At 39.6% G+C, this 18,996-nt stretch overlaps 1 long non-coding RNA gene across 3 annotated transcripts; it reads right to left on the minus strand.

The window, feature by feature from the left end:
* Positions 1–1,780: 1,780 nt before the first annotated feature.
* LOC107079435 (uncharacterized) lies at positions 1,781–15,847 on the minus strand. 3 transcript variants are annotated; one of them, XR_011181661.1, is made up of 8 exons: positions 15,769–15,847; positions 11,223–12,046; positions 10,648–10,768; positions 7,678–7,971; positions 7,037–7,148; positions 5,938–5,986; positions 4,418–4,532; positions 1,781–3,074 (listed from the first exon to the last, which is right to left on the minus strand). It is a non-coding gene; the product is annotated as an uncharacterized lncRNA (long non-coding RNA). The 3 variants fall into 3 exon arrangements; XR_011181662.1 differs by lacking the exon at positions 11,223–12,046 and having other exon boundaries at positions 15,769–15,838; XR_011181663.1 differs by lacking the exon at positions 15,769–15,847 and having other exon boundaries at positions 10,648–10,715; positions 11,223–11,241.
* Between the last annotated feature and the right edge of the window lie 3,149 nt (positions 15,848–18,996).

Below are 18,996 nucleotides of genomic sequence, written 5' to 3' on the forward strand. Positions count from 1 at the left end.
CGGTCGCTCCGCGGGGCGGTGCTCCGAGCGGTGCACGGCCAACCGGGTGTGGGGCACTTCGGCGGTAAAAAAACCCTGCAGCGTCTCCGAGGCCATTTTTATTGGGGTCTTTGCCACCGGGACGTGGATCGGTACTGCCGAACGTGTGCGGTGTGCGTGGCGCAGAAGGGTCCCCCCGAGCGCTCTCGGGCCCCCCTCCAACAACACCAGGTGGGGGCTCCTATGGAGCGGGTGGGAGTGGACGTTTTGGGCCCGTTTCCGCGCACCGAGGCCGGGAACCGCTACGTCTTGGTGGCCATGGATTACTTTACGAAGTGGCCGGAGGCCTACGCCCTCCCGGACCAGAGTGCCCCCACGGTGGCCGATGCACTGCTGGAGGGGATGTTTGCCAGGCTGGGGGTGCCGGAGGAGTTACACAGTGACCAGGGGCGTAACTTCGAGTCCCAGGTCTTCGCCAGGGTGTGCCAGCGCCTGGGGATTACTAAGACGCGGACCACCCCGCTGCATCCCCAGAGCGACGGGTTGGTAGAGCGGTTTAATCGGACGCTCGCCACCCAGCTGGCCACCCTGGTGTCCCGGCACCAACGGGACTGGGACCGCCACCTCCCCCTTGCGCTCTGGGCGTACAGGACCGCGGTCCAGGAATCCACCGGGTGCACCCCGGCCTCGCTCATGCTGGGCCGGGAAATGCGAACACCGGTGGACCTGGTCTTCGGCCCGCCGCCCGGAGACGGGTCGGCACCGCCGGCTGGACCGGACTACGAGTGGGACCTGCGGCAGCGGATGCAGCGGGTGCACAGCTTTGCACGGACCCACCTGACACAGGCGGGGGTCCGGCAGAAGCGGTACTACGACCTGCGCTGCAGGGGGCCTGCCTTCCAGCCCGGGGACTCGGTTTGGGTGTACAACCCGCGGCGCCGCAAAGGCCTCAGTCCTAAGCTGGCGCCGTCGTGGGAGGGGCCCGCTGAGGTACTCGGGGTGGTGGGCGAGGTCTGCTACCGTGTCCGGTTGCGAACACGGGGGAGAGTGGTGGTCCTGCACCGAGACCGCCTGGCCCCCTACCGGGCCCGGGAGGAGGAGCCGTGTGGGGAGGCTCCAGAGGAGCAGCCGGGGCCGGAGCCGGCCGATAGTGGGGCGTCCGTGGATCGCCAGCCGTCACCGCGGCGCAGCGGCCGCTCACGCAGGGTTCCGCAGCAGTTGGCCGAATACGAGTACAGCCTGAGGGGGGTGTTCGACGTCGGCGAGACGCCAGACGCTTCAGGTGGGGGCAGTGTAACGCCCTCGCCTGGTGGTGAGGAGGTAGCGCCCCTAGGCGCTCGTAGTACCGCTGGGCATGCTGGGAGTGGTAGCCGGGAAGAGTCTGAGGGTCAGCACGATGACCAGCGGCTGACCCTGCCTGTGTAAATAATGTCCTAGTAATTCTAGTGCCCTGTGTAGTCCTGTAAAAGTAGAGTGTGTTGTTAGGTAATTACCACCCTAAATGTGTGTACGTGTTCGTCAGTCTCCTCATGTGTGTGTAGATCCTGTGTTTGGTTTTAGTGTGGTTGTAAAATAAAGCCAGTGCTTGGTTAATCGCGTCTCCACTGTTCTTTAGTTCTGAAAAAGAACCTGCCAAACGCTACAATACCATCAGAAAGGTAAGATAGTCTCCACCTACGATGTCATGTTTTAATTAAAAGGTTACAGTACACGTACGCCATTTGTATTTTATTTTTTACTGTACAGGTATTTGTTTTATGTAAGGTATAAAAACAAAGCATTGAATGTGATTACAGGTAAATAAAATGAAAACTGGAAAAGTCAGCATTTTATTTTTAAAGTAATGAACAAGTAATGACGCTAGTCAAGTTACACTCATACATGGAGGTGAAATTCAGATCTCACGTAAAAATAACGTTTTGTACTTACTGTACAAAAACAAAAAAACAATATGATGATCACTGCTTAAAATCTTGAAGATAAATGCAGCCTCAGACATTACAACTACATCAGGTCCGAGAAACTTGAAGGAGAGGGTACGTCATCGATGACATCACTGTGAGCTGGAAAGTTCGGTAAGTCATCAGTATCTACCTACGAAGTCGTTTTTTTATTAAAAGGTTACAGTACATAAAGATTTTTGAAAAAAAAAGAAAACATGGAATTTGATTACAGGTAAATGTAATGAAAACTGAAAACGTCAACATTATATTTGTAACGCAACAATTACGCTAGTCGTGTTACACTCAAACATAGCGTTTTACGTGGAGGTGAAAGCGGCGCACAGCAGCTGTACGCGGTTGAATCACCCCCCGCTTGGTGGAATTTTCCATTTCTGGCGTGTCATGTCAGCATTCAAAAAACTTTTGGATTTTGGAGGTTTTTGGATTTGGGAATTTCGGATAAAGGATTTTCAACATGTATTTCTCTTTTTCTTGTGTGTATGAATTCATGCACCAACTACAACACAAGATGGCAGCAAACTGTCAGATGTACAGTACGTGTGCAAAAGAAACACTACCCTCAGTTCTAAAGGATTTAATCAAATGTCTCAAACATACGGTACCTACCAAACTAAATCACAGAAAGTGTCAAAAGCAATACAGTTCAAGGACTCATGGTATGTTTTCATTAAGAAAACTCACTGGCCCAGTGAAAACGTCACAATGTTGTAGTAGATATGATCTCCCAGAGCTTTAACACAGTCCTGGCAGTGCTGACATACATGTGTACGGACAGCAGTGGGAAATTCCTGCTGTCTTTCCAGACAGTTGCAGCAAACTGGTGAGGGCTGGCTGGTCATGGTGTTCTCCTGTTGATGGCATCAATTAGCTGATTCCACAGATGGAAGAGTGAAACCTGGACAATGGAAGACCAGCAAGATCTGAAGTCATATCCCTGCATAGTCTTGTATTGTCCTGGTGGGTGATTCTTAATCGCTTTGCTGGAGTGGAAAAACTCTGTCTCAAGGACTTGATCAATGAGTTACATGGCAGTGAGGTCGCCCTCATTCTGCACTGTAGGCGTTCTTGTGGTAAAGGGGATTCCTCTGAGAATGAACGCACTGCCATCAACCCACATCATCTCTGTAAGGTCTGTGAAAGGCACAAGAGCATTTGTCAGTGAATAACACGTTCCTCCTCTCTCTCTGAAAGACAGGTCTTTATGGCCAACTGACTTAACATCATGTCAGTCATTCCAAACGGACATGTTAACAATATAGCACAGAATCTCAAATCAAGCAAGGGAACTCAGACCTAAGTAATAATACTCTTTATTATTAAATATTAGTAATAATAGCATTTTTATTTTTAAAATAATTTTACCCCATTTTTGAAAGGGGTATTATATGCAATAAAAACAAGATTTATGGATCTATAAAGTGCTTACTCAGTTTTGCTAATGTACAGTATGGATGATCACTTCATTCTTCAGCCCCTGAAAACTACCCCCTCTTGAATGACCACTGGAAGTATTTTGCTGACAGTCTGTGAATAACATCTGTTTCCTTAAGTACAATGGGTAGAAAAGCATAACAGCCTGGAGATTTCTTTACAGTGAATGGTTCTTTTAGGATCATGTCTGCCTCTGAACTACTAATGTTACATAATAATATAACAAAGCTGCATGTTTTTTAATTTAATTCCTCGCTTGTTAAGAAACAGCAGCTGCCCAAAGAACTCATTTTCTCTATTTCTTGATTGTGCAGCTACAGGGGCACTAAACATGCCCTTGTAGATACAGCTATTCATAGTTCAGTGACTGTGATGTAGTAATACTACATACTGTAAACCCTTTGACATCTAAACTGTTAATTTTGAACATATTTCTTTCTTGAAAATATGTGAAAATATCTGCAGACAATTAAAAATAATTGTTCTGATACAAATTATAAACACTCAAAAAGTGACATAATCTAAATATTTCGGTCCTTTTTGAAGATTTACAGACCTAGAAATTTATAGTGTTGCTCTTTTTGAATAAGCTGAGGTAGAGAGGTTTTTGAAATATTGACTTATACTGTATACAGTATGATAGGTTCTCTTTAATAAAAACTCGTACATGGAACTAGGAACTAGGAAACTGATAAACACTGTTGTAAACCCAGATTTGCTCAAATGTACCACAGTAAATAAATTATACAAATCCTGTATTCGCTGCCTGAAGATTTTTCCATCATATTAGTTAAGAAATTGACTTCTTCAACCTTTGTTTTTGAGTTATTTTCTTCACCTGTGAAGTCTGTTACACTCATATCTTCAGACTCTTTGCATGTCCTGCAACCTTTCTCCGTTGACCACATTAGCTTTAAATAAACCAGCATACAGCTCTAAGTAGTTTGAGGTTAAGGAAACGTAATCATCACTTGCATGTAAAGACAATTGCTTCGATTGCAATTAATAGAAAATAAATTGCTTAGTTTCAAAATAGAACTCACAAAGGCCCACTTTAGAATGTGTAAAATGTCTTTATAAATCGTAAACAGAATTTTGTCTTTCAAAATAGCTGCTTCTGTTGGGTCTTGTTATTCCTGGACTGCGTTCAGGTATTTCCTGAAAAAAAAAGTGACATGTTAGTAATACATAAAAATACACTTTAATCCCTTACACCAGTGTGTGTTCTTCTCAAAATGTGGTATGAAAAACGTTGTATCTGTAAGAATGTAGGATTAAGTACATATAGTATTTATTTTTGGATCAGATAAACAGAATATGTGTTGATGCTGTTGTACATAAGCTGTTAAAAACTGCATGAGGTGAAAGGGGGACGTTAGCATTCTGCCCTGACGATCTCAGACTCTGTTAAATTTTCTGCCTTCATTTTGTTGAAAAAGAAATTGAGGTGCATTTTAGGAGCTGCAAGACTCGTGCTTATACCGTTTTTATTATATTTTGTCCATCTGTAGTTTTCTTATCAATCTTGCAAATGTATCAATAAACAGTTGCTGTGATAGTGACACCCCACACTACACAGCTTAGGCCATTTTCTACAACACAGAATGTAAAACAGGTTATGACCTTTTTGGGACCTCAGCAATTTAGATAGACTGTATTTGCATGCTTAAGCATCAGGTTTCTAATGATCTCGCAACGCTTTTACTGTACAAGTATACACTGACGGCTCAGTTGTCTGTTTCTGAACTGTTATCAAAGATGTTTAAGGTAAAATAAACAATTCTATTAATTCCTGTTAATAGCGCATTATCCGTTATGCTATTGGTTTGTAAAATTAGAGTGTTTCAGCAAGTCAGTGCCAGTTCAATAACTAAGAGCTCATAAGTTGTAGACTAGGGAATGCCATTCAGCACATAAGGCTTGCGCTGTTGCCTGTAAGTGATTAGTAAGTTTCTTCGTGATCAACATACAACATACTGTACGAGTTATTCCTGTTGAGTTTTCTGTTGTCTGATAGTACTAAGCCACACATTGAAATGGGCACAAACTGTGGAGATTCCAAGCACACTGGAGTGAAAAGACTGAATCTAGTCTATAAATCACTACAACGGGAGTTAATTGGCTGCTTGGTTGATACAGCAATGAAGATGCTGATTTAAGTTAATACCGTCTCATCTTATTCAGACATGTTCAAAAGTTTTCACTATTTAAGAGCAGTAGGTAGCACGTTTAATATCTAACTTGAACAAAGACAACGGAGCAACTTACAACACAACTACAGGATCTACAACGGAGGATACTGCACACAGGAACATGTATTCTGCTCTATTTAAGTATACACCTGTTGTTTTTTTTTACCAGGCTAAGCTTGTAATTAGTGTGGAGCTCATAGCAAGTACTGTATGTTAAATGTAGCACTGGTATTAACATACACATGTGTACAAAACTGTGCAAGTAAAACCTCAACAAATACAGAGAAATGAGGACATTAACTGTGTTAATTAACAGTTGAAGACTACGGCAGTAGTCATGTAAATACACAAGAGTGGAATTTTTACAGTACCTGTTGATCCTCTCCATTGCCGCTATGGCGACTTTGTTCATGCTTTGTTCTGCAGAAATAAAGAAATTCTAACATTAACAAATGGGCATTAAACAAATTGGTACCGGAAAGGCTGTATGACAGTCAAGAATCTATTCCCTCGTTAACCTTTTTTTGATACTGCAGGAAGCATTTTAATCTACATTTAGCACGGATCAGAAATGAAAAGTCTGAATTTCTTTTAATAGGATAATGAGCATTTAAACAGGGACAAAATATAGTGTTAAAAAGCAACAGTCAAAATACAGCACTTTTACTGGAAAACAGGTAGCCCTGTGATAACCAGGACCGACCAATATTCTCTTGGGTTAACAGATGCTGAGATATTTGGAGTTTAAATCAAGGACTCGGAACTACAAAAGACAAGAGCTGCTCAAGTTTTAATCAGGGTTAAACTACCTCACATACTGCATCTGCAATAAATGACTATGGCGATTATACTGGAAACAGCAAAAATAAAGAAGGTTTCAGCTTCACATTGCAATATTGTGCTATACAAGGAGATCTAAGACACACTATAATAACTAGAAATACATGCAAATCTGGACCAAATTCCTTACTCATCAAATCACACAATCCTACAGCCTGTGTGAAGCTACTGTATTGTTTTCTGTGTAGAAGGATGTGTCACATAGAAAAACACTTTTGAACAAAGTGATTGGCTGAAATATATGGACATACCAGGCAACGTCTGGTTTAACTTTTCTACATTAAATATTCATACAAAACAGTTGGAGTTGGAAGACAACAATCAAACAATATTTACAGTCGATTTAAGTGGTATATTAACAAAAAAAGTTGTAATGTTGTTCATGAACTGATACTGGTCTTTTCTAACCCATATTTGCACATTTGAAAACCTCTTATTCTACCCATGCTAAGAAATTAACATATACAGTAGATTCGCATTTAGATAGCAAATAGAAAATAATTCATCAATGCATAAAGTATTTTTTTTAAATTACCACATAATGAAGAAAACTGAGAAACCCAATTGTTCCTTTCCTAATTAAATAAGATGCGCAATTTGAAATGATCTTGGGTTTTCTCTTGTACTCACCGATACCGCCTTCCCACTACACAGCAGATGCCCACTAACACAGAAGATACCACAATGGGAGGAACACTGTAGAGAACAAGCTTCTCTGTTTGGGTCTCTGAAGAATTGGTTTCTAGAAACATACGTACACAAATATTTTCTATTACAGCTGAACTACAAGATTACCCAGCAAAGTCTGGTATTATTCTAAAACAACCCTCAACATCCACAGATTACATTTCGACTCATATTTAGGTCTGAGTCTTTGAAACATTCATTTTTCTGATAGTAACGTAGAAATATCCCACGACACTGCATATCCTGCATAGGTAACTATTTTGTCTAGATTGACTTCAACACTTAGTAACTGCAAAGTTGCTCAGGCAGGACTGTCAGGGCTGTCAAGCAGTTCAATAGCTCTCCAATATATTTAGGTTTTAAATTCAGATTATGAGCGTCTATTGAGTAATGAGGAGGAAATCAATGCCTAGGACATGGTTGGCTAATCAGCAGATTAAGTGCTTGATGCAAATACAGAAATAAGATAGCATTGAGACTGTTCCATGTCCAAGCAATCTTAAAATGGAAAATGGAAACATCAGCTATGGAATGAGAAAAAGAACCAACGTTTTAAAAGATCCAAGAATTAAAACATTTTTCACCTTCGATCTGAAGTCTCCATTCTCTTAAATATACACCAGATAACAAAGTTACAGCGCAGGTGTAGCTCCCTTCATCAGATTGTCGTACATCAGTAATCTCCAGCTGTGTAGGGGCAAGTCTCCATCTTTCGTCAGTTGTGTTTTGAATAGTTGTATTGTTAAAGTAACTGAAAAAGAGTAACCCTTCTTTCCTCCAAGCTATTTGGGTTCCATCAGTAAGCGAGAAATTGCATGGCATGATGACTCTTCCTCCCAAAGATACCAACAGAGTTATAGGTTCCGCCCCACTCTGCTCTATAACAAGAGAAGATGGAAAAACAAAAATAAAAAACAACATTCAGCTAACACTTCTTTTGTAATTCTTTGAGATTCACGAGGAATTACAACACCCAAGAATTAATCGTACTGAAAGGATCATGGAGTGTTTAATGAAAATTTAGCTTAAGCTGCTTGGCAGAGGGCTGAGCTCCTGGCCAGGGGACGAAGAGACTAGAAGCCCCATCTAGAGTGAGGAGAGACCAAGGGGCAGCTGCAGAGGGGGAGATGGGGTGGAGGAGGGATGCAGAAAGATGTATGTGAGGGAGAGAAGGGGATCCTTTACGGTGTTTATAGTGTTTTAGTAGAGGAAATGTGTCAATAGTGATTGCTAATTACTGACAGCTGAGTCAGATTGAACTCGGTTGTTGTCATCCCTCCCGAACGTTTGTTACAAACTTCATTTCATAGCCAAGGAAAATAATTGATCAATCTCAAATAGGTTTTTAAAAAAATAAGGAGAATGACTAGAATTCAGGAATTAGGCAAGTGTTAGTAGCTCTAATGCAAACTAACTGCATCAATAAAGGGATTAATGGTAGAATGACAGTATTAAAATTCACGCAGTGTACACTAGGAACCCAACAACATAAAGTGTAAAGAGGTAAATATTCAGGAGCCTAGGAAATGACACTATCAGGCAGTAAAACAAGCAAATCTAAAATTAATTTTCTTGTTTTCCTTTTTTATCTAATAATCTGTTTTATCGGATATTTTCTGTGCTCTTTTGGTAGTGCTCATCTTTATACATACAGATTTAAATTAGCGAGATGCACATGTATAATTAATGATGAATGATTGAAATGTGTATTGTGGCATGAGATAGATGGTTTAGTTTGAGACATATTTTCCTTGGTTGCTTATTTCTTTTTCCTGAAAATAAAATCCAACCCTTGGAAAATGACTTACCACCCATTAAATATCCAAATGAACCAGCAGCAGGGAGATCTTGTTGGTTAATTGTGGACATAATTACTGCCCTTGCTATTACAGTACTTTTCTCCGAGTTACATTACATGACATTATTTTTATAGTTAATTCAATTTTCCTTAATTTTTGTTTTGATTTGTGAGTATAGGAGAAAGGGATCCACTGGTCCTGTAACAGATTTTAAGGGTCTCATTTCATAATTAAGTAAGGACTTGATACATACTGTACTGTATGTGGGAATTTTTGTTCAAATGCAAAATTTAGCACTGTACAGGATTTCTATGGGTAGACATCCAGATACTTCCCCACAATTGCTACTGACACACAACTGAAGATTAAAGTACAAAAACAGTTATCACTTTAAAATTAACCACAAACTTGAAATGTTATCCGTTTTCTAAAAGCTTCTTCCTATTCAGGGTCACTGGTGAGCCAAAGCCTATCCCGGCAAGCCACAGGCATACAGCAGGGTACGCCCTGGACAGGACACAAATCTTTCACAGGGCAGACGGACAAAAAGACGGATGCACCTAGGACCAATGTTCCAAGAAATCAATTAATCAACCAGTATGTTTTTGGACTGTAGGAGGAAACCAGGGCACCTGGAGGAACACAGGGAGAACATACCAACTCCATGCAGATAGCACCCCAGGGCCCCAATGCTGCGAGGCAGCTATGCTAGCCATTTCTCCAACGTGCAACCCTAAAATGATTATTGTACTTGAAAAGTATTCTTATATAGAAAAATATAGTGTATAACAGAAGAAGGTATATTATTCCGATGAACTCGTTACTTAGTGGGAGGTTTGTCCTGCACTCAGATTAACTGCACCCATGACACTGAATAGTAAAATGGTATCAATACAAGTTAATTATGACTAAGTAAAATTCCCATACTTACACAAATCTTTCTGGTTGTTTTCTCACTGATGTTGATAAATTCCCATTGTAATCAACACTGGTAGATATACTGTATCGGACATCAAACTTTAATTGCCGTTTATTTATTGTGTACATATTTCACAAACCTTAAATATGATATTTCTTTAGCCTTTTATACCTCAATAAATAAACAGAATGTTGTACACATCAGATTCAATTTAGGACACATCATTTTTTGGATAGATTTCCTTATTAAAAAAGTTTCATAAAAGAAAGAGGAAAAATAATGCTCTTCAGCTATTAGTACGCTACTAGCAATCAGCAATAAACTATTGGTCGTCCTTTTTGAGTCTTACTGCTGTTTCTGGAAAGAGGGAATATGGTCTTCTCTTTTCTTCCCAAAAAGCTATATGACTGAGAACAATTAAATTTTCACTTTTCAAATTTGCATCTCCTTTGATTCAAATAAGGCATTCTAATGCACAGCCACTTGAAGAAGCACAGTACTGTTTCGATTACAAGTACATCCCCTTTAATACCATTGTAGAATATCAGGGTGCCATTTCTGCTCTAACCTACAGTATCTACTAAAATAGATTTCAGCACTACATGTCTCAAATGAAAGAATCCAAATGATTTATGGCATTTCTGCTCTTGGTGCTTGCACATGGTCAAATACTAAATGAAGTTGCAAAATAAAGTAGAGACAGACCTTGTACAACACATCATCAGAGCACCCAGAGCACTTCTTGCGCAATGACCAACTCAGGTTGACAGCAGTGAAAATGAATAAGAAATGAACCCAGGCCATTCACAGTGAGAGACACATGAAACACACTGTACCTGCCAGAATACACAGCGCCAGCGAGATTTCAAAGGACAGTCTCCACGCACTGATGATCATGCTGCCTCTGTCAGCGCAGAATCAAGACACTCAGTGAGCTTCATATCAAAAAGAGAAACACTGAAAAGGAAGTGGTGAACTATGAGTGAGGAAGTGACAAATCTGCTGTGTACGGATCACACTCTGAGATAAGATTTCTAAATGTTTTATTGGAAACATAAAAAAAAAATATTCTATGCAGTGTTGTAACCAGATTGGTCAATATCATTTTCTGTTTAGACATGCGAGGAAGCCTGTCAGTGTTTTTCGAAGTGCAAGATAACAGCCCAGGGCTTTAGAGTCTCTATATTGAGCATGACCCCTGTCACAATATTTTCCTAAGCTGTTTTCAGTGTCAGATAACAACCGGAGGAATAAATAGTGTATCACAAAAGCACCACACAGCAGAATGCTTGAGGGTTGATCTGAAAGTATATTTTAAATATAAGAGCCAAATATTGAAGGAAAAAATAGGATGGCTTCCTGTATGAGAAACAGAGGCATCTTAATCATTACATTTTGGGCTGTTTAATACCTTGTTTTTTGCATGTGGAGCACCACATTCTGAAGCATGCTTCTGAGCACCTAGACTCCTCTGGCAAAACAGCTTCCATGATACAAACTCCCCTGAAGCACAGAGATTTATATTTCTTGAATGAGTCGCCAAGCAGGATGGGCCAAATAGCCTTTATCATTATATTTAATGCTTGGAAATACCAGGCTACAGTGTCATTATATACTAAGCATAAACATCACTGAGTTCATTTGCACCAAACCAGATAATGGGCTGGTGATATTCCTTAGGAGGTCATTTGCACAAATGTCTTATTCTGACACCAATATCTGCTTGGGACACTAAAAAGTGCACAAATGTGATTCGGTTTATTGGGGACATAGAAGCACAAGGCTGCTTTAAACTTGCAGAATATCCACTGTTCCTGCTTCCAGATAGTATGTGCTCCAATGACTCTGGCTTGGATAGAAATGTCGTTGTGGTCTACCACTGGAACTCTGCTGCATGTGCTATGTTAAGTTGAGAGAGAATCGTTAACATTAAACTTTAAAAAGCACCCAAAAGGTCACCATGTATTTTCCAAGTATCCAAATGCAAAATATGTCTTGCAGACTTGAGTGACATTGCTAATATTTTACAAGTAGAGCAAACACTGTAAAGGAAACATCAGGGTGCTCTTTTGAGGACTTGTATTAACCTCACCTCTTTCGAAGCAATTAAAATTATACAGCACGATAGTAAAGTTATTTTTATACTTGCCTAAGTGGCCGTTTGTAGTTCTGCATAGAGGATGTCTTCTACCATTTGCACAACTAAGTGTTAATGGCATTCTGTTATGTGGCAATCTGTAATGAAAAGCCCCTTATTCCTCAAAATCACAGTGTGACAGATTAAGACAGGTTCATTACATGGACAACACAAAAGTAGCAAGACAAACAAACAAACACCTGCAGACGTCAGAAAACCAGTGAGATGGAAAAGGCCTAGAGCTGAAAAGGTACAAAAGTGAAACACCACAAAAAAAAGTGTAATCAATTAACTCATCACGTCAGAAATTCAGTACAAGGCTCAGGAAACCTATTGTCTCTCCGAATTAATTCTTCTCACAAAGAATTACTTTGCCTTAACCTGTTTCAGAAGAGACACAGGTTGGAGATACCCATTTAAACCCCAGGCTCCTCCCTCTTGATCAGGTCCAGGCAATGACACAATTAGGGCTTCCTTTTTAAGCCTGAAACAAGAGGTGGTCTATAATACTGAGCTCCAAAAACACAAAGGAACAGGTAAAGGTTTATTCCACGCTGAAAAGAGACACAACGTTTCGGCTGTGGAGCCTTCTTCAGGTGAAGAAGGTGAAATGTTGTGTCTCTTTCCAAGCGTGTCGATGTCCCAACAAACATGACACCCAACCCTTGTTGGCAACATCTTCCTGTGTCATTGGATTGCTGAAGCATTGATAGAAAGAATTCATCAAGTAAAGTTAAGCTGCAAAGCTGTTCTCTTAATGGGAATATTGTCCTTAGCCTGAATACAATGTTCTATAATAAATAATAGGCACTAGAAACAATGAAGCTGTGCAATTCACCATGGTATTCAAACAATGGTACAACTGAGACAGTATTCTTAAGATGCTAAGAACTGCTTCCAGTAGTCTCCTGAGAGACTGATGATGATGGTACGAAGTCACAAGAAAATGTTTCTTTAAGTAAAGGAATATTTGCTTCTGGCCTTATGGAAAGGAACATTTACTTTCACAAAAGACCTAAAGCTACCTAAAGTGTAGTTCCCATGATGATCAAAAACAGACATTAAAGGAATTCAATTTTTGAATTTCATAGTTTCATTCATTAAACATAATTTTTTTTAACAAAGTCAATTAAATAAATACTCATTTTAAAGAACTAGAAACCCCTTTAAATAATGTCAGGACCAGCAGGATATTAACTGTGTTGTATTTAGTTCAGCTGTAGCTGCACACTTAGATTTCAACCTCCAATCCTCCAATCCAGTGTTCTTACATTGACTGGACTCCCAGCTCATTTCTATAGCTTCACCTTTTTCCGAGAGCTCACTGTGTGGCCTGATTCCAGACGAATAATACTGAATTTAATTGAAAGCCATAAACATGATTTTATGCAGATGTCTTATAAGTAGTAGTCTCAGCATTACAAAAGAATGTAAATTACAAATCAAGAAAAAATGCCAGGTACAAATGACTAAAAAATTGCAAAAAATCCTTTTTGTAAGCAGTTCTTTACACCACTTCCCTCTCCTGACTGTGGTCTATAATGTGCGGCGGGGACATGTCATTGCTGTATGTGCAGTGACTAGGATGAAAATCAACACCTCCAAACCATGTCTTTATACTGTAGGTACATATCCTCAGCCATGGTCATGAGCTTTGGGTGATGGACCAGAAGGACAGAATCAGGAATGGATAGGGCAGAAATGAGTTCTTTTCAAGCTTACTGTCTGTGACCGTGTGAGAAGTTTAAATGTCCTTAACAACCCTGGAGCAGACTAACTCCTCCAACGTCAAGAAGAGCTACACTCACATATCAGTCAAAATGCATTAGAAATATTGTATATGTGTCTTTTAAATGTAGAGTTTTTGCGTCACATTATGCAGTTCTACCATAGCATGCACTGCCCTATAGAATAATAAATGAGATAACACTAAAAGTGTTAGTGTTATAGATATATCACACTATAATGCTGAAAAATGTATAATGCATATACATGTATAATCAACACTGAAACAGGAAGCATTGAGCAACACCCCACCACTACCACTTCCTGACCCAAGTATTCAAAGATCTTCAGGCAGGGTGGGGGTCAAGTGTTATTCCAAACCCTTACCACCATGTGGTATGAGCTTTTGATTCCTTAATGATAATCAAGACTATCATTTTTTAATGATAAGTAGCAGTCTGAGGTTTTCTGGCTGACCAGAAAAATGACTCTGAAACACCTTGTTTGTAAATACTGTGCATAGTAACTTGTCTGTGTAGTGTAGTTGTGTCTTGTCATTGTAATAAATACTTGTTAAACTAAGCGTGCCCGGATTATTACTCCTCTCAACAAAGCTGTGCTAGAGGATAAAGAATTCATGTGCCTCTGATTATACCAGCCGCTCGGGCATATTCAAGAGAAACCACTTACAAAATTGGGGGTTATGAATTTGAATGATTAAACCACTCGGTCAAACCCTGATTTTCCACATTTGCATAACCCCCATTTGTAACAATATAATAATTGAAACAATAATAACAAATCCCAAATGATAGGGAAAGAGCAGCCCCAGCTCTGCGATATATATCACAATCCAGTTCTCAGAATGGCAGGGAACATCAGAGCTTATTCCACACACACGCTCCATTCTCAATTCCCAATACTCCCATCAGGAAGACAGTATAGGATATCTAATTCAAATAAAAACATTTATAAAAAGTATTTTGGCCCCTCTGCAATAAAACTACTCAATGATTGTGTGTAAATGTATTCCCCCCACTACCTAGTTATTGATAACATACTGTTGTAACATACATTAACATTCCCATTCCCAGTTACATGGTGTAACAGATACAGTAGTCTCCCAAGAACAACAAAGCACAGGTCTTATTCATGGGAGGATGTGGTAGTCTTATCTCGTGCATCTGCCTTTAAATATGCTGGTTTGTCTCTTCCTTATTTCTATACTTTCAGGATTATTTGCTCATTAACCAGGTGGACAAATGGTACAGAAAGAAAATTCAAATCCGATTATTTTGTCTAGGATTATTGTCAATCTAGGGGAGCACTACATCAATACCATTCAACAGAAAAATCAAATGATTCAGTGATCATTTCCCTTAAATGAAAAGGTCACTCAATGTTCTCAATCTCAATCTTCTGTGCAGTCCTGCACCTTGTAAAGGGAAAAGTCAAATATGAGAAGTGAAAGACCATCGTAATACCACACCTAGTCAATGTTTGTTTTCATTGATGTACAACTTCTATATTTCCAAGAAAAAAAATATTACAATGGAAGTTAAGACGATTTTTGTCCACTATTCGCAAACCCTGTCTAATTGTCCTAACAGTTAGAACCAGAAACCTATTATTTTCAGTGTCCAGATCTCCTAGCCCCCTGCCTTGCATATGCATTCTTCAAGTAACACATTGCGTGCTCCTTTATTTCTTTTTCTGTTGATGTAGGGTGGGACTTCAGCACTGCAGCTAGGAGAAAATTATATAATATTACTTCCCAAATAAATGATGATTAATATCTTCTTTAGTATAATCTAACAAATGAACGGTTTACTAAGCTCAAATCTGAAATAAATGTATAAAATTTGGCTTGCATCATAGCAGTTGAGCAATAAAGTCTGTCCTAATTAAAGAGTACCCAGTTTGAAAGTACAACAAAGAATAAGAATAGAGAAACGGCAAAACGATTTTGTGTCATCTTTCCCATTCACACTATTTTTGTGTGCCATTTTTTGCTTATTCACATAGTATTTTAATCAAAATAAAATTAAAAAAGATCTGTATGTATTCAGATAGTATTATTATTATTCATACTTACTCGTCAAAAGAGGATTACTGAGATATTTGCGGATAAATACTTCAATCTTCTACGTTTGAAAAACGTGTCCAAAATGGTGACCAACGAATACTAGCAATGCATTGTGGTATATAACCGGAAAATATGCTGGGTTACATATTTTCTCAACGTATGCGTTTATTAATGTTGTCAATATTATGGTTGAAATTTAACATTGATAATACATCGCGGCTATGTGCCCCTGCTATGTGCTGATGTGCAATTTTAACGCATGCAGTTAGTAAGGATCGGTCACTGTTCTATGGTATTATATATAATGACATTATGGAATAGGATGGGGACAGGCCTGGCATCACGGGGGGAGGGAGGAGTGTCGCCTCTTCAGTTTTGGGCAAAAAGATTTACCTAACTTAATTTGCGCCCTAAAAAAATAGTTGTACTTTGTCAATGGTCAGACAACACTAAATGACACTAACAGTCACTCGGACTGTTTGATGTGCAGGAGTGCTATCCGTCCAGGAACTGCACATATCAGTGTCGTTATTGAGTGTCAACATTACGATCCTGTTTGCTCATGTTGGACCGATTCCTTGCAGTAGTTTATCATTATACTTAAAATCATTATATAACTAGGACTAGTTATAGCAGTCTGTGCTTTCTGTTGGTTTTACAACAATTTTTTCTTAACGATTCAGAACCTCCATGTAGCTGCAAAAATGAACGCTTATGGTACTTTTCGCTCCAGGCAATACAAACCACGAGAGTGACGAAAAATGTGAAACTGAACTTCATCGCAAATACCAGATTGCTAGTCGTTATCTTCTATCATAAAGCACTAATCAATGGCATAGCTGCGAGATTTCATTTGGGTAGCTGCACCGTACAGCTCCGATTCAACCGAAATATCACCCCCCCTCAGAATTTCAGACACCCCCCTACAGATTGTTCCCCGGGCACCGCGCACTGATGGGGGACGGGGTGTCCAGGAAATGGTATCAACTTTTCTCAAGAAAATAAAAATAGAAACTCTATAGGCACTCAAACATTTTACTGTTTTTTTCAGGCAGGTGGCAAGACCCCCTCCGCAAAACCCTTGTATGCCAAGCTGTGGGCATTGATTCGGCGAATATCCGTATATTCACAGCGAAAATACGGCTATACGTATATATACGTCGCCGCGACGTATAATCAACGTCGAATTGCAACCGTAAAATCGACGACATTAATAAACGCATATATAACGTTAAAAACACATCTAACACAGTGCCTGAGGCTTGTATATATCGTGTGTGCCGCAACTAGGAGTATACGGCACTCTGCACAGTGTACAAAGTAAATTATTTTCGCAGTAATTAATTTATTTACACGTGTATAATAAATATAGTAATAAATATAATAAATTAATTACTGCCGTATACTCCTAGTTGCGGCACACATGATATATACAGTAAAAAGCCTCAGGCACTGTGTTAGATGTGTTTTCGCCGTTATATATGCGTTTATTAATGTTGTCGATTTTACGGTTGCAATTCGACGTTGATTATATGTCGCGGCGACGTATATATACGTATAGCCGTACAGTATTTTCGCCGTGAATATATGTATATTCGACGAATCAATGCCCACTGGGCTGGGATTTAATGCTGGCTCAGGCATTAGGACTTTATACCTTCTAAGGTCTGAGAAAACATCCATTGAGAGTTCCGGGAAAATAAGTGGAACTTTTCTTAAATTTTCAAGGTTGTGGGCATCTGGGCTGCCATTCAACCACACTGGAGTAACATTGACCAGCATGAGCAGTGTCTAAATTGCTATGCATACGCAAAGGTCAACAAAAGCAGAGCCAGACTTAAGGCTTCGGGGGAAATTGGATTTAATGACTGCAGTGTAGGTGAGCATTTAATCATCGTAGGTTGTTCTTGGGTGATGAATGCCTCAAATATGGAGCTTTGACGACTGAGTCACTCCAGTAATACATTGCGTACAAGAATGATATTGGTCTGTGGCTCCCTGGATCACTGGTTGTATCATGCCAGATTTGAGAAATGTGGTCACTCTCCATCACATCCCCAAAAAGGGGACAGAAGCTATTGGGGCAGAGGAAATCCAGAGAGGACAGAAGTCCAAGGATTTCCGTTATCATTAGAAAGGGTAATGATTGGTCAGTGTTGCCTTTTTGGTTTAACGCTGCTATCTCAGGGCAACCAAAAGCAAAGCACTGGGACAACATTCTTGAAGTTTAAACTAAGCCAGGTAAATTAGTGATTATTAATGTCTAAAAGTCACCAAACGAAAATTGGCCTCATCCATGAAAATGGAAGAGCCACTGGCAGGCTAAGAATCACTTTAGAAGACACACTTGTGTTTAAAGTTACATATATTGGTTTGTGAGATACTGTAGGTAGAGGCATTTAAGCAAGAACTGATATTTTTTCAAACAATGGGGATGGAATCCCTCTCTATGTGTATAGAAATACAATATTTGACATTCAAGCTAATGACAGGACCTACATTTTACATTCCATCTGTCGGGATCACAAGGAGATTCAGCAACCGGCTCAGGATGGAACACAGATGTCTGAGGTAGATCCACAGTTTGAACACAGAAACTGGAAGCATTTAGCAACAAGCTTCTTCTCTTCAGTCATTGAACCAACCATAGATTCATATTTCTGAAACCCAGCTCATTAAAATATAAATATATATTCTATATTTCTCTACCATATCCCCTTTTGTTGAAGTACTGTTACAATTCACAAATAGTCTATTGTGTTTATTTGTGGAAGAGAATACACTTGTAATCACACACAGTATTGTATCAGCAATTTTTTATAAGTTTCTCTTTAATGGGTTAACTGGCCACTTGAATCTATCTTCTGTAATCTAACAGTTACATATACACTATATTCTCACAGTCAAAACAGACTATGGGACATTTTTATTTTTAAAATAATTTAAAAAACATAGTTATTTCATATACATGAAGCAGTGCTGCCAAAATGAAGAAAAAAAATAGAATTGAAATAAAATTGAAAGAGTACTTAATTTGCTTTTCACAGGCTATTCAACCTATTTGCCCACACAATCTGAAACATTGAATTATTGTATAGCAAAAGTACCTCTTTAAAATATATCCAAAAAGGCTTCTTGGTCAAAAGGAAACTTCCAAAGGCAAAAACAAGCCAGTCAGACAAAGCTGCCTTTCTTTGACAGTGCCATCTGAGCTAGTGTCTGAGTCTCGGAAAATCA

Source organism: Lepisosteus oculatus, chromosome 15 (genome assembly GCF_040954835.1).
Source record: "Lepisosteus oculatus isolate fLepOcu1 chromosome 15, fLepOcu1.hap2, whole genome shotgun sequence".
NCBI lineage: Eukaryota > Metazoa > Chordata > Actinopteri > Semionotiformes > Lepisosteidae > Lepisosteus > Lepisosteus oculatus.